The sequence below is a fragment of the Carica papaya genome, chromosome 5 (genome assembly GCF_054855325.1).
Source record: "Carica papaya isolate Zhongbai chromosome 5, ASM5485532v1, whole genome shotgun sequence".
Taxonomy (NCBI): domain Eukaryota; kingdom Viridiplantae; phylum Streptophyta; class Magnoliopsida; order Brassicales; family Caricaceae; genus Carica; species Carica papaya.
In genome coordinates, this window is record NC_142313.1 from 30,349,510 (window position 1) to 30,373,049 (window position 23,540).

Consider the following 23,540-nt stretch of genomic DNA (forward strand, 5'->3'; position numbering starts at 1 on the left):
GATCCCTCATGTTTCATTCTGCACTGCAAATACATACACTCTTTCTCCTCCCATCCCCCCTCCCGTCATTTGTTTCCTTGTGCGTGCACTCTGCATATCTCTTTCTCGTTCTAATATCAAGTAATATGCCCAGGCACCGTGACTCACCTTTGCAAATGAACCAGTGGTTTATAATTCCATTCGCGCGTAACGTCGAACAACCCATCCGAAAAAAAATAGGTGCAACACGAGGGCTTCCCAAGTTTTCACCCATCCGAGTACTACTCTCGCCCAAGCACACTTAACTGCGGAGTTCTGATGGGATCTGGAGCTTTAGTGCTGGTATGATCGCACCTGTTTAATTTCGCGCTGCAAATACATACACTCCTTCTCCTTTCTTCCCCTTCCCGTCATTTGTTTCCTTCTGCGTTCACACTTCACCTCTCATTCTCGTTCTAATATCGATTAAAATGCCCCTGCTTCTTGACTCACATTTGCGTATAAACCAGCGGACCCTAGTTCCAGATGCGTGTAACGTCGAACGACTCGTCTGAAAAAAAATTGGTGCGACACGAGGACTTCCCAGGAGGTCACCCATCCGAGTACTAATCTCGCCCAAGCACACTTCACTGCGGAGTTCTGATGGGATCCGGTGCATTAGTGCTGGTATGATCGCAACTGTTTAATTTTGTTCTACAAATACATAAACTCATTCCCCTTTCTTTCCCCTCCCGTCATTTGTTTTTTTGTGCGTGCACACTGCACCTCTCGTTCTCGTTCAAATATCAAGTAAAATGCCACGACGCCGTGACTCACATTTCCGAATAAATCTGCGGACAATAATTAAAGTCGCGCGTAACGTCGAACGACACATCTGAAAAAAAGAAAATGGGTGCAACACGAGGACTTCGCAAGAAAATTTGTGAAATATAAGGACTTCGCAGGAGGTAACCCATGCTAGTACTACTCTCGCCCAAGCACCCTTACTTACGGAGTTCTGATAGAATCCGTTGCATTAGTGCTGGTATGATCGCACCTGTTTCATTTCCTGCTGAAAATACATACACTCCTTCTCCTTCCCTCCCCCTCCCATCAATTGTTTCCTTGTGCGTTCACACTGCACCTCTCCTTCTCGTTCTAATATCGATTAAAATGCCCCTGCTTCTTGATTCACATTTGCGTATAAACCAGTGGACCCTAGTTCCAGTCGTGCGTAACGTCGAACGACCTGTCTGAAAAAAAAATTAATGCGACACGAGGACTTCCCAGGAGGTCACCCATCCGAGTACTACTCTCGCCCAAGCACACTTAATTGCGTAGTTCTGATGCGATCCGGTGCATTAGTGCTGGTATGATCGCACCTGTTTAATTTTGCACTGCAAATACATAAACTCCTTCTCATTTCTTCCCCCTCCCGTCATTTGTTTCCTTGTGCATGCGCACTGAACCTCTCGTTCTCGTTCTAATAGCGATTAAAATGCCCCTGTTTCTTGACTCACATTTGCGTATAAACCAGTGGACCCTAGTTCCAGACGCGCGTAACGTCGAACTACCCGTCTAAAAAAAAATTGCTGCGACACGAGGACTTCCTAAGAAAATGGGTGAAATATAAGGATTTCGTAGGAGGTAACCCATGCTAGTACTACTCTCGCCCAAGTACCCTTATCTATGGAGTTTTGATAGAATCCGTTGTATTAGTGCTTGTATGATCTCACCTGTTTTATTTCGTGCTGAAAATACATACACTCCTTCTCCATCCCTCCCCCTCCCATCAATTGTTTCCTTGTGCGTTCACACTGCACCTCTCCTTCTCGTTTTAATATCGATTAAAATGCCCCTGCTTCTTGACTCACATTTGCGTATAAACCAGCGGACCCCAGTTCTAGTCGCGCGTAACGTCGAATGACCTGTTTGAAAAAAAATTTATTCGACAAGAGGAATTCCCAGGAGGTCACCCATTCGAGTTCTACTCTCGCCCAAGCACACTTAACTGCGGAGTTCTGATAGGATCCGGTGCATTAGTGCTGGTATGATCGCACTCGTTTAATTTTGCGCTGCAAATACATAAACTCCTTCTCCTTTCTTCCCCCTCCCATCATTTGTTTCATTGTGCGTGCGCACTGCACCTCCCGGGCTCGTTCTAATATCAAGTAAAATCCTACGGTGCCGTGACTCATATTTGCGAATAAACCTGAGGACCATAATTCAAGTCACGCGTATCGTCGAAAGAATCATCTGTAAAAAAATGGGTACAACACGAGGACTTCCTAACAAAATGGGTGAAATATAAGGACTTCGCAGGAGGTCACCCATCCTAGTGCTACTCTCGCCCAAGCACCCTTAACTTGAGGAGTTCTGATAGAATCCGTTGCATTGGTGCTGGTATGATTTCTCATGGTTCATTCTGCGTTGCAAATACACACACTTTTTCTCCCTCCATCCCCCCTCCCGTCATTTGTTTCCTTGTGCGTGCACTTTGCATCTCTCCTTCTCATTTTAATATCGATTAAAATGCCCCTGGTTCTTGACTCACATTTGCGTATAAACCAGCGGACCCTAGTTCCAGTCGCGTGTAACGTCGAACGACCCGTCTGGAAAAAAATTTGTGCGACACGAGGACTTCCCAGGAAGTCACCCATCTGAGTACTACTCTCGCCCAAGCACACTTGACTGCGGAGTTCTGATGGGATCTGGTGCATTGGTGCTGGTATGATCGCACTTGTTTAATTCCGCACTGCAAATACATAAACTCCTTCTCCTTTCTTCCCCCTCCCGTCATTTGTTTCCTTGTTCGTGCACACTGCACCTCTCGTTCTCGTTCAAATATTAAGTAAAATGCCACGGCGCCGTGACTCACATTTGCAAATAAATTTACGGACCATAATTAAAGTCACGCGTAACGTCGAACGGCACATCTGAAAAAAAGAAAATGGGTGCAACACAAGAACTTCCCAGAAGGTAACCCATCATTGTACTACTCTCGCCAAAGCACACTTAACTGCAGAGTTCTGATGGGATCCAGTGCATTAGTGCTGGTATGATGTCACTTGTTTAATTTTGCGCTTCAAATACATACACTCCTTCTCTTTTATTCCTCCTCCCGTCATTTCTTTCCTTGTGCGTGCGCACTGCACCTCCCGTACTCGTTCTAATATCAAGTAAAATGCCACGGTGTCGTGCCTCACATTTGCGAATAAACCTGCGCACCATAAATCAAGTCGCGCGTAACATCGAAATAATCATCTGCAAAAAGATGGGTGCAACACGAGGACCTCCCAAGAAAATGGGTGAAATATAAGGACTTCGCAGGAGGTCACCCATCCGAGTACTTTTCTCGCCCAAGCACCCTTAACTGCGGAGTTATGATAGAATCTGTTGCATTAGTGCTGGTATGATCCCTCATGTTTCATTCTGCACTGCAAATACATACACTCTTTCTCCTCCCATCCCCCCTCCCGTCATTTGTTTCCTTGTGCGTGCACTCTGCATTTCTCTTTCTCGTTCTAATATCAAGTAATATGCCCCAGCACCGTGACTCATCTTTGCAAATGAACCAGCGGTTTATAATTCTATTCGCGCGTAACGTCGAACAACCCATCCGAAAAAAAATAGATGCAACACGAGGGCTTCCCAAGTGGTCACCCATCCGAGTACTATGCTCGCCCAAGCACACTTAACTGCGGAGTTCTGATGGGATCCGGAGCTTTAGTGCTGGTATGATCGCACCTGTTTACTTTCGCGCTGCAAATACATACACTCCTTCTCCTTTCATCCCCCTTCTGTCATTTGTTTCCTTGTGCGTTCACACTTCACCTCTCATTCTCGTTCTAATATCGATTAAAATGTCCGTGCTTCTTGACTCACATTTGCGTATAAACCAGCGGACCCTAGTTCCAATCGCGCGTAACGTCGAACGACCCGTCTGAAAAAAATTTTGTGCGACACGAGGACTTCCCAGGAGGTCACCCATCCGAGTATTAGTCTCGCCCAAGCACACTTCACTGCGGAGTTCTGATGGGATCCGGTGCATTAGTGCTGGTATGATCGCACCTGTTTAATTTTGCGCTGCAAATACATAAACTCATTCCCCTTTCTTCCCCCTCCCGTCATTTGTTTCCTTGTGCGTGCGCACTGCACCTCCCATTCTCGTTCTAATATCAAGTAAAATGCTACAGCACCGTGACTCACATTTGCGAATAAACCTGAGGACCATAATACAAGTCGCGCGTAACGTCGAAAGAATCATCTGCAAAAAAATGGGTGCAACACGAGGACTTCACAAGAAAATAGGTCAAATATAAGGACTTCGCAGGAGGTAACCCATGCTAGTACTACTTTCGCCTAAGCACCCTTACCTACGGATTTCTGATAGAATCCGTTGCATTAGTGCTGGTATGATCGCACCTGTTTCATTTCGCGCTGCAAATACATACACTCCTTCTCTTTTCTTCCCCCTCCCGTCATTTGTTTCCTTGTGCGTGCGCATTGCACCTCTCGTTCTCGTTCAAATATCAAGTAAAATGCCACAGCGCCGTGACTCACATTTGCGAATAAATCTGCAGACCATAATTAAAGTCGCGCGTAACGTCGAACGGCACATCTGAAAAAAAGAAAATGGATGCAACACGAGAACTTCCCAGGAGGTGACCCATCATTGTACTACTTTCGCCAAAGCACACTTCACTGCGGAGTTCTGATGGGATCTGGTGCATTTGTGCTGGTGTGACCGCACCTGTTTAATTTCGTTCTGAAAATACATACACTCCTTCTTCCCTCCCCCCCTTCCATCATTTGTTTCCTTGTGCGTTCACACTGCACCTCTCCTTCTCGTTCTAATATCGATTAAAATGCCCCTGATTCTTGACTCACTTTTGCGTATAAGCCAGCGGACCATAGTTCCAGTTGCGCGTAACGTCGAACGACCCATCTGAAAAAAAATTGTTGCGATAGGAGGACTTCCCAAGAGGTCACCCATCCGAGTATTAATCTCGCCCAAGCACACTTAACTGCAGAGTTCTGATGGGATCTAGTGCATTAGTGCTGGTATGATGCCACTTATTTAATTTTGTGCTTCAAATACATACACTCCTTGTGCGTGCGCACTGCACCTCCCGTACTTGTTTTAATATCAAGTAAAATGCCACGACACCGTGACTCATATTTGTGAATAAACCTGCAGACCATAAATCAAGTCACGCGTAACGTCGAAAGAATCATCTGCAAAAAGATGGGTGCAACACGAGGACCTCCCAAGAAAATGGGTGAAATATAAGGACTTCGCAGGAGATCACCCATCCGAGTACTTTTCTCGCCCAAGCACCCTTAACTGCGGAGTTCTGATAGAATCCGTTGCATTGGTACTGGTATGATCCCTCATGTTTTATTCTGCACTGCAAATACATACACTCTTTCTCCTCCCATCCCCCCTCCCGTCATTTGTTTCCTTGTGCGTGCACTCTGCATCTCTCTTTCTCGTTCTAATATCAAGCAATATGCCCCGGCACTGTGACTCACCTTTGAAAATGAACCAGTTGTTTATAATTCCATTCACGCGTAACGTCGAACAACCCATCCGAAAAAAAATAGGTGCAACACGAGGGCTTCCCAGGTGGTCACCGATCCGAGTACTACTCTCACCCAAGCACACTTAACTGTGGAGTTTTGATGGGATCCGGGGCTGTAGTGCTGGTATGATCGCACATGTTTAATTTCGCGCTGCAAATACATACACTCCTTCTCCTTTCTTCCCCCTCCCGTCATATGTTTCCTTGTGCGTGCGCACTGCACCTCTCGTTCTCGTTCAAATATCAAGTAAAATGTCACGGCGCCGTGACTCACATTTGCGAATAAATCTGCGGACCATAATTAAAGTCGTGCGTAACGTCGAACGGCACATCTGAAAAAAAAGAAAATAGGTGCAACACGAGAACTTCCCAGGAGGTAACCAATCATTGTACTACTTTCGCCAAAACACACATAACTGCGGAGTTCTGATGGGATCCGGTGCATTAGTGCTGGTGTGACCGCACCTGTTTAATTTCGTGCTGAAAATACATACACTCCTTCTTCCCTCCCCCCCTCTCATCATTTGTTTCCTTGTGCGTTCACACTGCACCTCTCCTTCTCGTTCGAATATGGATTAAATTGCCCCTGATTCTTGACTCACATTTGCGTATAAACCAGCGGACCATAGTTCCAGTCGAGCGTAACGTCGAACGACCCATCTGAACAAAAATTATTGCGATACGAGGACTTCCCAATAGGTCACCCATCCGAGTACTACTCTCGCCCAAGCACATTTAACTGCAGAGTTCTGATGGGATCCGGTGCATTAGTGCTGGTATGATGCCACTTGTTGAATTTTGCGCTTCAAATACATACACTCCTTCTCTTTTCTTCCTCCTCCCGTCATTTGTTTCCTTGTGCGTGCGAACTGCACCTCCTGTACTCGTTCTAATATCAAGTAAAATGCCACGGCGCCGTGAATCACATTTGCGAATAAACCTGCGGACCATAAATCAAGTCGCGCGTAACGTCGAAAGAATCATCTGCAAAAATATGGGTGCAACACGAGGACCTCCCAAGAAAATGGGTGAAATATAAGGACTTCGCAGGAGGTCACCCATTCGAGTACTTTTCTCGGCCAAGCACCCTTAACTGCGGAGTTCTGATAGAATCCGTTGCATTAGTGCTGGTATGATCCCTCATGTTTCATTCTGCACTGCAAATACATACACTCTTTCTCCTCCCATCCCCCCTCCCGTCATTTGTTTCCTTGTGCGTGCACTCTGCATCTCTCTTTCTCGTTCTAATATCAAGTAATATGCCCCGGCACCGTGACTCACCTTTGCAAATGAACCAGCGGTTTATAATTCCATTCGCGCGTAACGTCGAACAACCCATCCGAGAAAAAAAAGGTGCAACACGAGGGCTTCCCAAGTGGTCACCCATTCGAGTACTACTCTCGCCCAAGCACACCTAACTGCGGAGTTCTGATGGGATCCGGGGCTTTAGTGCTGATATGATCGCACCTGTTCAATTCCGCGCTGCAAATACATACACTCCTTCTCCTTTCTTCCCCCTCCGTCATTTGTTTCCTTGTGCGTTCACACTTCACCTCTCATTCTCGTTCTAATATCTATTAAAATGCCCCTGCTTCTTGACTCACATTTGCGTATAAACCAGCGGACCCTAGTTCCAGACGCGCGTAACGTCGAACGACCCGTCTGAAAAAAAATTGGTGCGACACGAGGACTTCCCAGGAGGTCACCCATCCGAGTACTAATCTCTCCCAAGCACACTTCACTGCGGAGTTCTGATGGGATCCGGTGCATTAGTGCTGGTATGATAGCACCTGTTTAATTTCGCGCTGCAAATACATAAACTCATTCCCCTTTCTTCCCCCTCCCGTCATTTGTTTCCTCACACCTCCCGTTCTCGTTCTAATATCAAGTAAAATGCTACAGCACCGTGACTCACATTTGCGAATAAACCTGATGACCATAATACAAGTCGCGCGTAACGTCGAAAGAATCATCTGCAAAAAAATGGGTGCAACACGAGGACTTCACAAGAAAATAGGCCAAATATAAGGACTTCGCAGGAGGTAACCCATGCTAGTACTACTTTCGCCTAAGCACCCTTACCTACGGATTTCTGATAGAATCCGTTGCATTAGTGCTGGTATGATCGCACCTGTTTCATTTCGCGCTGCAAATACATACACTCCTTCTCCTTTCTTCCCCCTCCCGTCATTTGTTTCCTTGTGCGTGCGCATTGCACCTCTCGTTCTCGTTCAAATATCAAGTAAAATGCCACAGCGCCTTGACTCACATTTGCGAATAAATCTGCGGACCATAATTAAAGTCGCGCGTAACGTCGAACGGCACATCTGAAAAAAAGAAAATAGGTGCAACACGAGAACTTCCCAGTAGGTGACCCATCATTGTACTACTTTCGCCAAAGCACACTTCACTGCGGAGTTCTGATGGGATCTGGTGCATTTGTGCTGGTGTGACCGCACCTGTTTAATTTCGTTCTGAAAATACATACACTCCTTCTTCCCTCCCCCCCTTCCATCATTTGTTTCCTTGTGCGTTCACACTGCACCTCTCCTTCTCGTTCTAATATCGATTAAAATGCCCCTGATTCTTGACTCACATTTGCGTATAAGCCAGCGGACCATAGTTCCAGTTGCGCGTAACGTCGAACGACCCATCTGAAAAAAAATTGTTGCGATAGGAGGACTTCCCAAGAGGTCACCCATCCGAGTATTAATCTCGCCCAAGCACACTTAACTGCAGAGTTCTGATGGGATCTAGTGCATTAGTGCTGGTATGATGCCACTTATTTAATTTTGTGCTTCAAATACATACACTCCTTGTGCGTGCGCACTGCACCTCCCGTACTTGTTTTAATATCAAGTAAAATGTCACGGCACCGTGACTCATATTTGCGAATAAACCTGCAGACCATAAATCAAGTCACGGGTAACGTCGAAAGAATCATCTGCAAAAAGATGGGTGCAACACGAGGACCTCCCAAGAAAATGGGTGAAATATAAGGACTTCGCAGGAGGTCACCCATCCGAGTACTTTTCTCGCCCAAGCACCCTTAACTGCGGAGTTCTGATAGAATCCGTTGCATTGGTACTGGTATGATCCCTCATGTTTTATTCTGCACTGCAAATACATACACTCTTTCTCCTCCCATCCCCCCTCCCGTCATTTGTTTCCTTGTGCGTGCACTCTGCATCTCTCTTTCTCGTTCTAATATCAAGCAATATGCCCCGGCACTGTGACTCACCTTTGAAAATGAACCAATTGTTTATAATTCCATTCGCGCGTAACGTCGAATAACCCATCCAAAAAAAAATAGGTGCAACACGAGGGCTTCCCAAGTGGTCACCGATCCGAGTACTACTCTCACCCAAGCACACTTAACTGTGGAGTTTTGATGGGATCCGGGGCTGTAGTGCTGGTATGATCGCACATGTTTAATTTCGCGCTGCAAATACATACACTCCTTCTCCTTTCTTCCCCCTCCCGTCATTTCTTTCCTTGTGCGTGCGCACTGCACCTCTCGTTCTCGTTCAAATATCAAGTAAAATGCCACGGCGCCGTGACTCACATTTGCGAATAAATCTGCGGACCATAATTAAAGTCGTGCGTAACGTCGAACGGCACATCTGAAAAAAAAGAAAATGGGTGCAACACGAGAACTTCCCAGGAGGTAACCCATCATTGTACTACTTTCGCCAAAGCACACATAACTGCGGAGTTCTGATGGGATCCGGTGCATTAGTGCTGGTGTGACCGCACCTGTTTAATTTCGTGCTGAAAATACATACACTCCTTCTTCCCTCCCCCCCTCCCATCATTTGTTTCCTTGTGCGTTCACACTGCACCTCTCCTTCTCGTTCTAATATCGATTAAAATGCCCCTGATTCTTGACTCACATTTGCGTATAAACCAGCGAACCATAGTTCCAGTCGCGCGTAACGTCGAACGACCCATCTGAAAAAAAATTGTTGCGATACGAGGACTTCCCAAGAGGTCACCCATCCGAGTACTACTCTCGCCCAAGAACACTTAACTGCAGAGTTCTGATGGGATGCAGTGCATTAGTGCTGGTATGATGCCACTTGTTTAATTTTGTGCTTCAAATACATACACTCCTTCTCTTTTATTCCACCGCCCGTCATTTGTTTCCTTGTGCGTTCACACTTCACCTCTCATTCTCGTTCTAATATCGATTAAAATGTCCCTGCTTCTTGACTCACATTTGCGTATAAACCAGCGGACCCTAGTTCCAGACGCGCGTAACGTCGAACAACCCGTCTGAAAAATAATTGGTGCGACACGAGGACTTCCCAGGAGGTCATCCATCCGAGTACAAATCTCGCTCGAGCACACATAAATGCGGAGTTCTGATGGGATCCGGTGCATTAGTGTTGGTATGATCGCACCTATTTAATTTCGCGCTGCAAATACATAAACTCATTCCCCTTTCTTCCCCCACCCGTTATTTGTTTCCTTGTGCGTGCGCACTGCACCTCCCGTTCTCGTTCTAATATCAAGTAAAATGCTACAGCGCCATGACTCACATTTACGAATAAACCTGAGGACCATAATTCAAGTCGCGCGTAACGTCGAAAGAATCATCTGCAAAAAAATGGGTGCAACACGAGAACTTCACAAGAAAATGGGTGAAATATAAGGACTTCGCAGGAGGTAACCCATGCTAGTACTACTCTCGTCCAAGCACCCTTACCTACGGAGTTCTGATAGAATCCGATGCATTAGTGCTGGTATGATCGCACCTGTTTTATTTCGTGCTGAAAATACATACACTCCTTCTCCTTCCCTCCCCCTCCCATCAATTGTTTCCTTGTGCGTTCACACTGCACCTCTCCTTCTCGTTCTAATATTGATTAAAATGCCCCTACTTCTTGACTCACATTTGCGTATAAACCAGCGGACCATAGTTCCAGTCGCGCGTAACGTCGAACGACCCGTCTGAAAAAAATTGGTGCGACACAAAGACTTTCCAGGAGGTCACCCGTCTGAGTACTACTCTTGCCCAAACACACTTAACTGCAGAGTTCTGATGGGATCTAGAGCATTAGTGCTGGTATGATCGCACCCGTTTAATTTCGCGCTGCAAATACATAAACTCCTTCTACTTTCTTCCCCCTCCCGTCATTTCTTTCCTTGTGTGTGCGCACTGCACCTCCCGTGCTCGTTCTAATATCAAGTAAAATACTACGGTGTCGTGGCTCACATTTGCGAATAAACCTGAGGACCATAATTCAAGTCGCGCGTAACGTCGAAAGAATCATCTGCAAGAAAATGGGTGCAACACGAGGACTTCACAAGAAAATGGGTGAAATATAAGGACTTCGCAGGAGGTAACCCATGCTAGTACTACTCTCGCCCAAGCACCCTTACCTACGGAGTTCTGATAGAATCCGTTATATTAGTGCTGGTATAATCGCACCTGTTTCATTTCGTGCTGAAAATACATACACTCTTTCTCCTTCCCTCCCCCTCCCATCAATTGTTTCCTTGTGCGTTCACACTGCACCTCTCCATCTCGTTCTAATATCGATTAAAATGCCCCTGCTTCTTGACTCACATTTGCGTATAAACCAGCAGACCCTAGTTCCAGTCGCGCGTAACGTCGAACGACCCGTCTGAAAATAAATTGGTGCGACACGAGGACTTCCCAGGAGGTCACCCATCCGAGTACTACTCTCGCCCAAGCACACTTAACTACGGAGTTCTGATGGGATCCGGTGCATTCGTGCTGGTATGATCGCACCCGTTTAATTCAGCGCTGCAAATACATAAACTCCTTCTCCTTTCTTCCCCCGTCCCGTCATTTGTTTCCTTGTGCGTGCGCACTGCACCTCCCGTGCTCATTCTAATATCAAGTAAAATGCTACGGTGCCGTGACTCACATTTACGAATAAACCTGAGGACCATAATTCAAGTCGCGCGTATCGTCGAAAGAATCATCTGCAAAAAAATGGGTGCAACACGAGGACTTCCTAAGAAAATGGGTGAAATATAAGGACTTCGCAGGAGGTCACCCATCCTAGAGCTACTCTCGCCCAAGCACCCTTAACTTGCGGAGTTCTGATAGAATCCGTTGCATTGGTGCTGGTATGATTGCTTATGTTTCATTTTGCGCTGCAAATACATACACTTTTTCTCCCTCCATCCCCCCTCCCGTCATTTGTTTCCTTTTGCGTGCACTCTACATCTCTCATTCTCGTTCTAATATAGATTAAAATGCCCCTGCTTCTTGACTCACATTTGCGTATAAACCAGTGGACCCTAGTTCCAGTCGCGCGTAACGTCGAACGACCCGTCTGAAAAAAAATTGGTGCGACACGAGGACTTCCCAAGAGGTCACCCATCCGAGTACTACTCTCGCCCAAGCACACTTAACTACAGAGTTCTGATGGAATCCATTGCATTAGTGCTGGTATGATCACACCTATTATTTTGCGCTGCAAATACATAAACTCCTTCTCCTTTCTTCCCCCTCCTGTCATTTGTTTCCTTGTACGTGCGCACTGCACCTCTCGTTCTCATTTAAATATCAAGTAAAATGCCACGGCGCCGTGACTCACATTTGCGAATAAATCTGCGGACCATAATTAAAGTCGCGCGTAACGTCGAACGGCACATCTGAAAAAAAGAAAATGGGTGCAACACGAGGACTTCCCAAGTGGTCACCCATCCGAGAACTACTCTCGCCCAAGCACACTTAACTGCAGAGTTCTGATGGGAACCGGAGCTTTAGTGCTGATATGATCGCACATGTTTAATTTCGCGCTGCAAATACATACACTCCTTCTCCTTTCTTCCCCCTCCCGTCATTTGTTTCCTTGTGCATTCACACTTCACCTCTCATTCTCGTTCTAATATCAAGTAAAATGCCCCTGCTTCTTGACTCACATTTGCGTATAAACCAGTGGACCCTAGTTCCAGTCGCGCGTAACGTCGAATGACCCGTCTGAGAAAAAAAATTAGTGCGACACGAGGACTTCCCAGGAGGTCAACCATCCGAGTACTACTCTCGCCAAAGCACACTTAACTACGGAGTTCTGATGGGATCCGGTGCATTAGTGCTGGTATGATCGAACCTGTTTAATTTTGCGCTGTAAATACATAAACTCATTCCCCTTTCTTCCCCCTCCCGTCATTTGTTTCCTTGTGCGTGCGCACTGCACCTCCCGTTCTCGCTCTAATATCAAGTAAAATGCAACAGCGCCGTGACTCACATTTGCGAATAAACCTGAGGACCATAATTCAAGTCGCGCGTAACATCGAAAGAATCATCTGCAAAAAAATGGGTGCAACACGAGGACTTCACAAGAAAATGGGTGAAATATAAGGATTTCGCAGGAGGTAACCCATGCTAGTACTACTCATGCCCAAGCACCCTTACCTACGGAGTTTTGATAGAATTCGTTGCATTAGTGCTGGTATGATCGCACCTGTTTCATTTCGTGCTGCAAATACATAAACTCCTTCTCCTTTCTTCCCCCTCCCGTAATTTGTTTCCTTGTGCGTGCGCACTGCACCTCCCGTTCTCGTTCTAATATCAAGTAAAATGGTACAGCGCCGTGACTCACATTTGCGAATAAACCTGAGGACCATAATTCAAGTCGCGCGTAACGTCGAAAGAATCATCTGCAAAACATTGGGTGCAACAGATTCTATCAGAACTCCATAGGTAAGGGTGCTTGGGCGAGAGTAGTACTAGCATGGGTTACCTCCTGCGAAGTCCTTATATTTCACCCATTTTCTTGTGAAGTCCTCGTGCTGCACCCATTTTTTTGCAAATGATTATTTCGACGGGAGGTGCAGTGCGCACGCACAAGGAAACAAATGACGGGATGGGGAAGAAAGGAGAAGGAGTTTATGTATTTACAGCGCGGAATTAAACGGGCGCGATCATACCAGCACTAATGCACCGGATCCCATCAGAACTCCACAGTGAAGTGTGCTTGGGCGAGAGTAGTACTCGGATGGGTGACCTCTTGGGAAGTCCTCGTGTCGTACCAATTTTTTTTCAGACGGGTCGTTCGACGTTACGCGCGACTGGAACTAGGGTCCGCTGGTTTATACGCAAATGTGAGTCAAGAAGCAGGGGCATTTTAATCGATATTAGAACGAGAAGAAGAGGTGCAGTGTGAACGCACAAGGAAACAATTGATGGGAGGGGGAGGGAAAGAGAAGGAGTGTATGTATTTTCAGCACGAAATGAAACAGGTGCGATCATACCAGCACATATGCAACGGATTCTATCAGAACTCCGTAGGTAAGGGTGCTTTGGCGAGAGTAGTACTAGCATGGGTTACCTCCTGCGAAGTCCTTATATTTCACCCATTTTCTTGTGAAGTCCTCGTGTTGCACCCATTTTTTTGCAAATGATTCTTTCGACGTTACGCGCGACTTAAATTATGGTCCTCAGGTTTATTCGCAAATGTGAGTCACGGCGCTGTAGCATTTTACTTGATATTAGAACGAGAACGGGAGGTGCAGTGCGCACGCACAAGGAAACAAATGACGGGAGGGGGAAGAAAGGGGAATGAGTTTATGTATTTGCAGCGCAAAATTAAAGAGGTGCGATCATACTAGCACTAATGCACCGGATCCCATCAGAACTCCACAGTGAAGTGTGCTTGGGCGAGATTAGTACTCGGATGGGCGACCTCTTGGGAAGTCCTCGTGTCGCACCAATTTTTTTTCAGACGGGTCGTTTGACGTTACGCTCGTCTGAAACTAGGGTATGCTTGTTTATACGCAAATGTGAGTCAAGAAGCAGGGGCATTTTAATCGATATTAGAACTAGAATGAGACGTGAAGTGTGAACGCACAAGGCAACAAATGACGGGAGGGGGAAGAAAGGAGAAGGAGTGTATGTATTTGCAGTGCGAAATTAAACAGGTGCGATCATACCAGCACTAAAGCTCCGGATCCCATCAGAACTCCACAGTTAAGTGTGCTTGGGCGAGGGTAGTACTCGGATGGGTGACCACTTGGGAAGCCCTCGTGTTGTACCTATTTTTTTTCGGATGGGTTGTTCGACGTTACGCACGAATGGAATTATAAACTGCTGGTTCATTTGCAAAGGTGAGTCACGGTGCCGGGACATATTACTTGATATTAGAACGAGAAAGAGAGATGCAGAGTGCACGCACAAGGAAACAAATGACGGAAGGGGGGATGGGAGGAGAAAGAGTGTATGTATTTGCAGTGCAGAATGAAACATGAGGGATCATACCAGCACTAATGCAACGGATTCTATCAGAACTCCGCAGTTAAGGGTGCTTGGGCTAGAAAAGTACTCGGATGGGTGACCTCCTGCGAAGTCCTTATATTTCACCCATTTTCTTTGGAGGTCCTCGTGTTGCACCCATCTTTTTGCAGATGATTCTTACGACGTTACGCGCGACTTGATTTATGGTCCGCAGGTTTATTCGCAAATGTGAGTCACGGCGCCGTGACATTTTACTTGATATTAGAATGAGTTCGGGAGGCACAAGGAAACAAATGACGGGAGGAGGAAGAAAAGAGAAGGAGTGTATGTATTTGAAGCGCAAAATTAATCAAGTGGCATCATACCAACACTAATGCACTGGATCCCATCAGAACTCTGCAGTTAAGTGTGCTTGGGTGAGAGTAGTACTCGGATGGGTGACCTCTTGGGAAGTCCTCGTATCACAACAATTTTTTTTCAGATGAGTCGTTCGACGTTACGCGCGACTGGAACTATGGTCCGCTGGTTTATACGCAAATGTGAGTCAAGAATCAGAGGCATTTTAATCGATATTAGAACGAGAAGGAGAGGTGCAGTGTGAACGCACAAGGAAACAAATGATGGGAGGGGGGGAGGGAAGAAGGAGTGTATGTATTTTCAGCATAAAATTAAACAGGTGCAGTCACACCAGCACAAATGCACCGGATCCGATCAGAACTCCGCAGTTAAGTGTGCTTTGGCGAAAGTAGTACAATGATGGGTTTCCTCCTGGGAAGTTCTCGTGTTGCACCCATTTTCTTTTTGCAGATGTGTCGTTCGACCTTACGCGCGACTTTACTTAGGGTCCGCAGATTTATTCGCAAATGTGAGTCACGGCGCCGTGGCATTTTACTTGATATCTGAGCGAGAACGAGAGGTGCAGTGCGCACGCACAAGGAAACAAATGACGGGAGGGGGAAGAAAGGAGAAGGAGTTTATGTATTTGCAGCGCAAAATTAAACAGGTGCGATCATACCAGCACTAATGCACCGGATCCCATCAGAACTCCGCAGTTAAGTGTGCTTGGGTGAGAGTAGTACTCGAATGGGTTACCTCTTGGGAAGTCCTCGTGTCGCACTAATTTTTTTTTCAAACGGGTCGTTCGAGGTTACGCGCGACTGGAACAAGGGTCCACTAGTTTATACGCAAATGTGAGTCAAGAAGCAGGGGCATTTTATTCGATATTAGAACGAGAAAGAGAGATGCAGAGTGCACGCACAAGGAAACAAATGACGGGAGGGGGGATGGAGGGAGAAAAAGTATATGTATTTACAGCGCAGAATAAAACATGAACAATCATACCAGCACCAATGCAACGGATTCTATCAGAACTCCGCAAGTTAAAGGTGTATTGGCGAGAGTAGCACTAGGATGGGTGACTTCCTGCGAAGTCCTTATATTTCACCCATTTTCTTAGGAAGTCCTCGTGTTGCACCCATTTTTTTGCAGATGATTCTTTCGACGATACGCGCGACTTGAATTATGGTCCTCAGGTTTATTCGCAAATTTGAGTCATGGCACCGTAGCATTTTACTTTATATTAGAACGAGCACACGAGGTGCAGTGCGCACGCAAAAGGAAACAAATGACGGGAGGGGGAAGAAAGGAGAAGGAGTTTATGTATTTACAGCATGGAATTAGATGGGTGCGATCATACCAGCATTAATGCACCGGATCCCATCAGAACTCCGCAGTTAAGTGTGCTTGGGCGAGAGTAGTACTCGGATGGATGACCTCCTGGGAAGTCCTCGTGTCACACCAATTTTTTTTCAGACTGGTCGTTCGACGTTACGCGCGACTGGAACTAGGGTCCGCTGGTTTATACGCAAATGTGAGTCAAGAAACATGGGCATTTTAATCGATATTAGAACGAGAAGGAGAGGTGCAGTGTGAACACATAAGGAAACAATTGATGGGAGGGGGAGGGAAGGAGAAGGAGTGTATGTATTTTCAGCACAAAATGAAACAGGTGCGATCATACCAGCACTAATGCACCGGATCCCATCAGAACTCCGCAGTTAATTGTGCTTGGGCGAGAGTAGTACTCGGATGGGTGACCTCCTGGGAAGTCCTCGTGTCGCACCAATTTTTTTTTAGACGGGTCGTTCGACGTTACGTAGGACTGGAACTAGGGTCCGCTGGTTTATACGCAAATGTGAGTCAAGAAGCAGGGGCATTTTAATCGATATTAGAACGAGAAAGAGAGGTGCAGTGTGAACGCACAAGAAAACAATTGATGGGAGGGGGAGGGAAGGAGAAGGAGTGTATGTATTTTCCGCACGAAATGAAACAGGTGCGATCATACCAGCACTAATGCAACGGATTCTATCAGAACTCCGTAGGTAAGGGTACTTGGGCGAGAGTAGTACTAGCATGGGTTACCTCCTGTGAAGTCCTTATATTTCATCAATTTTCTTGTGAAATCCTCGTGTCGCACCAATTTTTTTTCAGACAGGTCGTTCGACGTTACGCGCGTCTGGAACTAGGGTCCGCTGGTTTATACGCAAATGTGAGTCAAGAAGTATGGGCATTTTAATCGATATTAGAACGAGAATGAGAGGTGAAGTGTGAACGCACAAGGAAACAAATGACGGAAGGGGGAAGAAAGGAGAAGGAGTGTATGTATTTGCAGCGCGAAACTAAACAGGCGCGATCATACCAACACTAAAGCCCCGGATCCCATCAGAACTCTGCAGTTAAGTGTGCTTGGGCGAGATTAGTACTCGGATGGGTGACCACTTGGGAAGTCCTCGTGTTGCACCTATTTTTTTTTTCGGATGGGTTGTTCGACATTACGTGCGAATGGAATTATAAACAGCTGGTTCATTTGTAAAGGTGAGTCACGGTGCCGGGGCATATTGCTTGATATTAGAATGAGAAAGAGAGATGCAGAGTGCACGCACAAGGAAACAAATGACGGGAGGGGGGATGGAAGGAGAAAGAGTGTATGTATTTGCAGTGCAGAATGAAACTTGAGGGATCATACCAGCACTAATGCAACGGATTCTATCAAAACTCCACAGTTAAGGGTGTTTGGGCGAGAAAAGTACTCGGATGGGTGACCTCCTGCGAAGTCCTTATATTTTACCCATTTTCTTGGGAGGTCCTCGTGTTGCACCTATTTTTTTGTAGATGATTCTTTCGACGTTACGCGCGACTTGATTTATGGTCCGCAGGTTTATTCGCAAATGTGAGTCCCGGCGCCGTGGCATTTTACTTGATATTAGAATGAGTACGGGAGGTGCAGTTCGCACGCACAAGGAAACAAATGACGGGAGGAGGAAGAAAAGAGAAGGAGTGTATGTATTTAAAGTGCAAAATTAAACAAGTGGCATCATACCAGCACTAATGCACTGGATCCCATCAGAACTCTGCAGTTAAGTGTGCTTAGGCGAGAGTAGTAGTCGGATGGGTGACCTCTTGAGAAGTCCTCGTATCGCAACAATTTTTTTTCAGATTGGTCGTTCGACGTTACGCGCGACTGGAACTATGGTCTGCTGGTTTATACGCAAATGTGAGTCAAGAATCAGGGGCATTTTAATCGATATTAGAACGAGAAGGAGAGGTGCAGAGTGAACGCACAAGGAAACAAATGATGGGAGGGGGGGAGGGAAGAAAGAGTGTATGTATTTTCAGCACGAAATTAAACAGGTGCGGTCACACCAGCATAAATGCACCGGATCCCATCAGAACTCCGCAGTTAAGTGTGCTTTGGCGAAAGTAGTGCGATGATGGGTTACCTCCTGGGAAGTTCTCGTGTTGCACCCATTTTTTTTTTTCAGATGTACCGTTCGACGTTACGCGCGACTTTAATTATGGTCCGCAGATTTATTCGCAAATGTGAGTCACGGCGCCGTGGCATTATACTTGATATTTGAACGAGAACGAGAGGTGCGGTGCGCACGCACAAGGAAACAAATGACGGGAGGGGGAAGAAAGGAGAAGGAGTTTATGTATTTGCAGCGCGAAATTAAACGGGTGCGATCACACGAGCACTAATGCACCGGATCCCATCAGAACTCCGCAGTTAAGTGTGCTTGGGCGAGAGTAGTACTCGGATGGGTGACCTCTTGGGAAGTCCTCGTGTCGTACTAATTTCTTTTCAGACGGATCGTTCGACGTTATGCGTGACTGCAACTAGGGTCCACTTGTTTATACACAAATGTGCGTCAAGAAGCAGGGGCATTTTAATCGATATTAGAACGAGAAAGAGGGATGCAGAGTGCACGCACAAGGAAACAAATGACGGGAGGAGGGATGGAGGGAGAAAAAGTGTACGTATTTGCAGCGCAGAATGAAACATGAGCAATCATACCAGAACCAATGCAACGGATTCGATCCGAACTCCGCAAGTTAAGGGTGCTTGGGCGAGAGTAGCACTAGGATGGGTGACCTCCTGCGAAGTCCTTATATTTCACCCATTTTCTTAGGAAGTCCTCATGTTGCACTCATTTTTTTGCAGATGATTTTTTCGACGATACGCGCGACTTGAATTATGGTCCTCAGGTTTATTCGCAAATGTGAGTCACGGCACTGTAGCATTTTACTTGATATTAGAACGAGCACGGGAGGTGCAGTGCGCACGCACAAGGAAACAAATGACGGGAGGGGGAAGAAAGGAGAAGGAGTTTATGTATTTACAGCGCGGAATTAAACGGGTGCGATCATACCAGCACTAATGCACTGGATCCCATCAGAACTCCGCAGTTAAGTGTGCTTTGGCGAGAGTAGTACTCGGATTGGTGACCTCCTGGGAAGTCTTTGTGTCGCACTAATTTTTTTTCAGACGGCTCGTTCGACGTTACGCGCGAGTGGAATTGGGGTCCGCTAGTTTATACGCAAATGTGAGTCAAGAAGCAGGGGCATTTTAATCGATATTAGAACGAGAAGGAGAGGTGCAGTGTGAACGCACAAGGAAAGAATTGATGGGAGGGGGAGGGAAGGAGAAGGAGTGTATGTATTTTCAGCACGAAATGAAACAAGTACGATCATACCAGCACTAATGCAACGGATTCTATCAGAACTCCGTAGGTAAGGGTGCTTGGGGGAGAGTAGTACTAGCATGGGTTACCTCCTGCGAAGTCCTTATATTTCACCAATTTTCTTGTGAAGTCCTCGTGTTGCACCCATTTTTTTGCAGATGATTCTTTCGACGTTATGCGCGACTTGAATTATGGTCCTCAGATTTATTCGCAAATGTGAGTCACGGCGCTGTAGAATTTTACTTGATATTAGAACGAGAACGGGAGGTACAGTGCGCACGCACAAGGAAACAAATGACGGGAGGGGGAAGAAAGGAGAAGGAGTTTATGTATTTACAGCGCGGAATTAAACGGGTTCGATCATACCAGCACTAATGCACTGGATCCCATCAGAACTCTGCAGTTAAGTGTGCTTTGGCGAGAGTAGTACTCGGATTGGTGACCTCCTAAGAAGTCTTTGTGACGCACTAATTTTTTTTCAGACGGGTCGTTCGACGTTACGCGCGACTGGAATTGGGGTCCGCTAGTTTATACGCAAATGTGAGTCAAGAAGCAGGAGCATTTTAATCGATATTAGAACGAGAAGGAGAGGTGCAGTGTGAACGCACAAGGAAACAATTGATGGGAGGGGGAGGGAAGGAGAAGGAGTGTATGTATTTTCAGCACGAAATGAAACAGGTGCGATCATTCCAGCACTAATGCAACGGAATCTATCAGAACTCCGTAGGTAAGGGTGCTTGGGCGAGAGTAGTACAAGCATGGGTTACCTCCTGCGAAGTCCTTATATTTCACTCATTTTCTTGTGAAGTACTCGTGTTGCACCCATTTTTTTGCAGATGATTCTTTCGACGTTACGCGCGACTTGATTTATGGTCTGCAGGTTTATTCGCAAATGTGAGTCACAACGCCGTGGCATTTTACTTGATATTAGAACGAGTACGGGAGGCACAAGGAAACAAATGACGGGAGGAGGAAGAAAAGAGAAGGAGTGTATGTATTTGAAGCGCAAAATTAAACAAGTGGCATCATACCAGCACTAATGCACTGGATCCCATTAGAACTCTACAGTTGAGCGTGCTTCGGCGAGAGTAGTACTCGGATGGATGACCTCTTGGGAAGTCCTCGTATCGCAACAATTTTTATTCAGATGGGTCGTTCGACGTTACATGTGACTGGAACTATGGTCCGCTGATTTATACGCAAATGTGAGTCAAGAATCAGGGGCATTTTAATCGATATTAGAACGAGAATGAGAGGTGCAGTGTGAACGCACAAGGAAACAAATGACGGGAGGGGGAAGAAAGGAGGAGTGTATGTATTTGCAACGCGAAATGAAAGAGGTGCGGTCACACCAGCACAATTGCACCGGATCCCATCAGAACTCCGAAGTTAAGTGTGCTTTGGCGAAAGTAGTACAATGATGGGTTACCTCCAGGGATGTTCTCGTGTTGCACCCATTTTCTTTTTTTCAGATGTGCCGTTCGACATTACGCGCGACTTTAATTATGGTCTGTAGATTTATTAGCAAATGTGGGTCACGGAGCCGTGGTATTTTACTTGATATTTGAACGAGAACGAGAGGTGCAGTGCGCACGCACAAGGAAACAAATGATGGGAGGGGGAAGAAAGGAGAAGGAGTCTATGTATTTTCAGCGCAAAATTAAACAGGTGTGATCATGCCAGCACTAATGCACCAGATCCCATCAGAATTCCGTAGTTAAGTGTGCTTGGGCGAGAGTAGTACATGGATGGGTGACCTCCTGGGAAGTCCTCGTGCCGCAGTAATTTTTTTTTCAGACGGGTCGTTTGACGTTACGTGCGACTAGAACTAGGGTCCACTGGTTTATACGCAAATGTGAGTCAAGAAGCAGGGGCATTTTAATCGATATTAGAACGAGAAGGAGAGATGCAGAGTGCACACACATGGAAATAAATGACGGGAGGGGGGATGGAGGGAGAAAAGTGTGTATATTTGCAGCGCAGAATGAAACATGAGCAATCATACCAGCACAAATGCAACGGATTCTATCAGAAATCCGCAAGTTAAGGGGGCTTGGGCGAGAGTAGCACTAGGATGGGTGACCTCCTGCGAAGTCCTTATATTTCACCCATTTTCTTAGGAAGTCCTCGTGTTGCACCCATTTTTTTTGCAGATGATTCTTTCGACGATACGCACGACTTGAATTATGGTCCTCAGGTTTATTCGCAAATGTGAGTCACGGCACCGTAGCATTTTACTTGATATTAGAACGAGAACGGGAGGTGCAGTGCGCACGCACAAGGAAACAAATGACGGGAGGGGGAAGAAGGGAGAAGGAGTTTATGTATTTGCAGTGCAGAATTAAACGGGTGCGATCATACCAGCACTAATGCACCGGATCCCATCAGAACTCCGCAGTTAAGTGTGCTTGGGCGAGAGTAGTACTCGGATGGGTGACCTCTTAGGAAGTCCTCGTTTCGCACCAATTTTTTTTCAGACGGGTCGTTCGACGTTACGCGCGACTGGAACTAGGGTATGCTGGTTTATACGCAAATGTGAGTCAAGAAGCAGGGGCATTTTAGTCGATATTAGAACGAGAAGGAAAGGTGCAGTGTGAACGCACAAGGAAACAATTAATGAGAGGGGGAGGGAAGGAGAAAAAGTGTATGTATTTGCAGCGCAGAATGAGACAGGTGCGATCATACCAGCACTAATGCAACGGATTCTATCAGAACTCCGTAGGCAAGGGTGCTTGGGCGAGAGTAGTAATAGCATGGATTACCTCCTGCGAAGTCCTTATATTTCACCCATTTTCTTGTGAAGTCCTCGTGTTGCACCCATTTTTTTGCAAATGATTCTTTCGACGTTACGCGCGACTTGAATTATGGTCCTCAGGTTTATTCGCAAATGTGAGTCACGGCATTGTAGCATTTTACTTGATATTAGAACGAGAATAGGAGGTGCAGCGCGCACGCACAAGGAAACAAATGACGGGAGGGGGAATAAAAGAGAAGGAATGCATGTATTTGCAGCGCGAAACTAAACAGGTGCGATCATACCAGCACTAAAGCCCCGGATCCCATCAGAACTCCGCAGTTAAGTGTGCTTGGGCGAGATTAGTACTCGAATGGTTGACCTCCTAGGAAGTCCTCGTGTCGCACAAATTTTTTTTCAGACTAGTCGTTCGACGTTACGCGCGTCTGGAACTAGGGTCCGCTAGTTTATACGCAAATGTGAGTCAAGAAGCAGGGGTATTTTAATCGATATTAGAACGAGAAGGAGAGATGGAGTGTGAACGCACAAGGAAACAAATGACGGAGGGGGAAGAAAGGAGAAGGAGTGTATGTATTTGCAGCGCGGAATTAAACAGGTGCGATCATACCAGCACTAAAGCTCCGGATCCCATCAGAACTCCGCAGTTAGGTGTGCTTGGGCGAGAGTAGTAATCGGATGGGTGACCACTTGGGAAGCCCTCGTGTTGCACCTTTTTTTTCTCGGATGGGTTGTTCGACGTTACGCGCGAATGGAATTATAAACCGCTGGTTCATTTACAAAGGTGAGTCATGGTGCCGGGGCATATTACTTGATATTAGAACGAGAAAGAGAGATGCAGAGTGCACGCACAAGGAAACAAATGACGGGAGGGGGGATGGGAGGAGAAAGAGTGTATGTATTTGCAGTGCAGAATGAAACATGAGGGATCATACCAGCACTAATGCAACGGATTCTATCAGAACTCCGCAGTTAAGGGTGCTTGGGCGAGAAAAGTACTCGGATGGGTG

The 23,540-nt window shown here is 46.3% G+C and overlaps 7 non-coding genes and 35 pseudogenes across 7 annotated transcripts; 18 read left to right on the forward strand and 24 right to left on the reverse strand.

Annotated features, from left to right (window-relative positions):
- Nucleotides 1-216: 216 nt before the first annotated feature.
- LOC148262621 (5S ribosomal RNA) lies at nt 217-335 on the reverse strand (annotated as a pseudogene).
- Nucleotides 336-540: 205 nt separating this feature from the next.
- On the reverse strand, nt 541-659 carry LOC148262622 (5S ribosomal RNA). Its single transcript, XR_015820145.1, has one exon. It is a non-coding gene; the product is annotated as a 5S ribosomal RNA (ribosomal RNA).
- A 564-nt stretch (nt 660-1,223) lies between these two features.
- LOC148262623 (5S ribosomal RNA) lies at nt 1,224-1,342 on the reverse strand (annotated as a pseudogene).
- A 559-nt stretch (nt 1,343-1,901) lies between these two features.
- On the reverse strand, nt 1,902-2,020 carry LOC148262624 (5S ribosomal RNA; annotated as a pseudogene).
- Nucleotides 2,021-2,581: 561 nt separating this feature from the next.
- On the reverse strand, nt 2,582-2,700 carry LOC148262625 (5S ribosomal RNA; annotated as a pseudogene).
- An 888-nt stretch (nt 2,701-3,588) lies between these two features.
- LOC148262626 (5S ribosomal RNA) lies at nt 3,589-3,707 on the reverse strand. Its single transcript, XR_015819950.1, has one exon. It is a non-coding gene; the product is annotated as a 5S ribosomal RNA (ribosomal RNA).
- Nucleotides 3,708-3,912: 205 nt separating this feature from the next.
- Nucleotides 3,913-4,031, reverse strand: LOC148262627 (5S ribosomal RNA; annotated as a pseudogene).
- A 563-nt stretch (nt 4,032-4,594) lies between these two features.
- On the reverse strand, nt 4,595-4,713 carry LOC148262628 (5S ribosomal RNA; annotated as a pseudogene).
- A 204-nt stretch (nt 4,714-4,917) lies between these two features.
- LOC148262629 (5S ribosomal RNA) lies at nt 4,918-5,035 on the reverse strand (annotated as a pseudogene).
- Nucleotides 5,036-5,562: 527 nt separating this feature from the next.
- LOC148262630 (5S ribosomal RNA) lies at nt 5,563-5,681 on the reverse strand (annotated as a pseudogene).
- A 210-nt stretch (nt 5,682-5,891) lies between these two features.
- On the reverse strand, nt 5,892-6,010 carry LOC148262631 (5S ribosomal RNA; annotated as a pseudogene).
- A 204-nt stretch (nt 6,011-6,214) lies between these two features.
- On the reverse strand, nt 6,215-6,332 carry LOC148262632 (5S ribosomal RNA; annotated as a pseudogene).
- Nucleotides 6,333-6,893: 561 nt separating this feature from the next.
- Nucleotides 6,894-7,012, reverse strand: LOC148262633 (5S ribosomal RNA; annotated as a pseudogene).
- Nucleotides 7,013-7,216: 204 nt separating this feature from the next.
- On the reverse strand, nt 7,217-7,335 carry LOC148262634 (5S ribosomal RNA; annotated as a pseudogene).
- Nucleotides 7,336-7,885: 550 nt separating this feature from the next.
- On the reverse strand, nt 7,886-8,004 carry LOC148262635 (5S ribosomal RNA; annotated as a pseudogene).
- A 204-nt stretch (nt 8,005-8,208) lies between these two features.
- LOC148262636 (5S ribosomal RNA) lies at nt 8,209-8,326 on the reverse strand (annotated as a pseudogene).
- A 527-nt stretch (nt 8,327-8,853) lies between these two features.
- On the reverse strand, nt 8,854-8,972 carry LOC148262637 (5S ribosomal RNA; annotated as a pseudogene).
- A 210-nt stretch (nt 8,973-9,182) lies between these two features.
- On the reverse strand, nt 9,183-9,301 carry LOC148262638 (5S ribosomal RNA; annotated as a pseudogene).
- A 528-nt stretch (nt 9,302-9,829) lies between these two features.
- LOC148262639 (5S ribosomal RNA) lies at nt 9,830-9,948 on the reverse strand (annotated as a pseudogene).
- A 558-nt stretch (nt 9,949-10,506) lies between these two features.
- LOC148262640 (5S ribosomal RNA) lies at nt 10,507-10,625 on the reverse strand (annotated as a pseudogene).
- Nucleotides 10,626-11,184: 559 nt separating this feature from the next.
- LOC148262641 (5S ribosomal RNA) lies at nt 11,185-11,303 on the reverse strand. The gene has a single exon (XR_015821186.1). It is a non-coding gene; the product is annotated as a 5S ribosomal RNA (ribosomal RNA).
- A 562-nt stretch (nt 11,304-11,865) lies between these two features.
- Nucleotides 11,866-11,984, reverse strand: LOC148262642 (5S ribosomal RNA; annotated as a pseudogene).
- A 207-nt stretch (nt 11,985-12,191) lies between these two features.
- LOC148262643 (5S ribosomal RNA) lies at nt 12,192-12,310 on the reverse strand (annotated as a pseudogene).
- Nucleotides 12,311-12,517: 207 nt separating this feature from the next.
- LOC148262644 (5S ribosomal RNA) lies at nt 12,518-12,636 on the reverse strand (annotated as a pseudogene).
- Nucleotides 12,637-13,440: 804 nt separating this feature from the next.
- On the forward strand, nt 13,441-13,559 carry LOC148262645 (5S ribosomal RNA; annotated as a pseudogene).
- Nucleotides 13,560-14,118: 559 nt separating this feature from the next.
- Nucleotides 14,119-14,237, forward strand: LOC148262646 (5S ribosomal RNA; annotated as a pseudogene).
- A 205-nt stretch (nt 14,238-14,442) lies between these two features.
- Nucleotides 14,443-14,561, forward strand: LOC148262647 (5S ribosomal RNA). The gene has a single exon (XR_015820042.1). It is a non-coding gene; the product is annotated as a 5S ribosomal RNA (ribosomal RNA).
- Nucleotides 14,562-15,108: 547 nt separating this feature from the next.
- Nucleotides 15,109-15,225, forward strand: LOC148262648 (5S ribosomal RNA; annotated as a pseudogene).
- A 206-nt stretch (nt 15,226-15,431) lies between these two features.
- On the forward strand, nt 15,432-15,550 carry LOC148262649 (5S ribosomal RNA; annotated as a pseudogene).
- Nucleotides 15,551-15,758: 208 nt separating this feature from the next.
- On the forward strand, nt 15,759-15,877 carry LOC148262650 (5S ribosomal RNA). Its single transcript, XR_015820718.1, has one exon. It is a non-coding gene; the product is annotated as a 5S ribosomal RNA (ribosomal RNA).
- Nucleotides 15,878-16,439: 562 nt separating this feature from the next.
- LOC148262651 (5S ribosomal RNA) lies at nt 16,440-16,558 on the forward strand (annotated as a pseudogene).
- A 205-nt stretch (nt 16,559-16,763) lies between these two features.
- On the forward strand, nt 16,764-16,882 carry LOC148262652 (5S ribosomal RNA). Its single transcript, XR_015821066.1, has one exon. It is a non-coding gene; the product is annotated as a 5S ribosomal RNA (ribosomal RNA).
- Nucleotides 16,883-17,441: 559 nt separating this feature from the next.
- Nucleotides 17,442-17,560, forward strand: LOC148262653 (5S ribosomal RNA; annotated as a pseudogene).
- A 563-nt stretch (nt 17,561-18,123) lies between these two features.
- Nucleotides 18,124-18,241, forward strand: LOC148262654 (5S ribosomal RNA; annotated as a pseudogene).
- Nucleotides 18,242-18,445: 204 nt separating this feature from the next.
- On the forward strand, nt 18,446-18,564 carry LOC148262655 (5S ribosomal RNA; annotated as a pseudogene).
- Nucleotides 18,565-18,772: 208 nt separating this feature from the next.
- LOC148262656 (5S ribosomal RNA) lies at nt 18,773-18,891 on the forward strand (annotated as a pseudogene).
- Nucleotides 18,892-19,452: 561 nt separating this feature from the next.
- Nucleotides 19,453-19,571, forward strand: LOC148262657 (5S ribosomal RNA; annotated as a pseudogene).
- Nucleotides 19,572-21,116: 1,545 nt separating this feature from the next.
- On the forward strand, nt 21,117-21,235 carry LOC148262658 (5S ribosomal RNA; annotated as a pseudogene).
- Nucleotides 21,236-21,444: 209 nt separating this feature from the next.
- On the forward strand, nt 21,445-21,563 carry LOC148262659 (5S ribosomal RNA; annotated as a pseudogene).
- A 562-nt stretch (nt 21,564-22,125) lies between these two features.
- Nucleotides 22,126-22,244, forward strand: LOC148262660 (5S ribosomal RNA). The gene has a single exon (XR_015820349.1). It is a non-coding gene; the product is annotated as a 5S ribosomal RNA (ribosomal RNA).
- Nucleotides 22,245-22,803: 559 nt separating this feature from the next.
- LOC148262661 (5S ribosomal RNA) lies at nt 22,804-22,922 on the forward strand (annotated as a pseudogene).
- A 204-nt stretch (nt 22,923-23,126) lies between these two features.
- LOC148262662 (5S ribosomal RNA) lies at nt 23,127-23,245 on the forward strand (annotated as a pseudogene).
- Nucleotides 23,246-23,540: the final 295 nt, after the last annotated feature.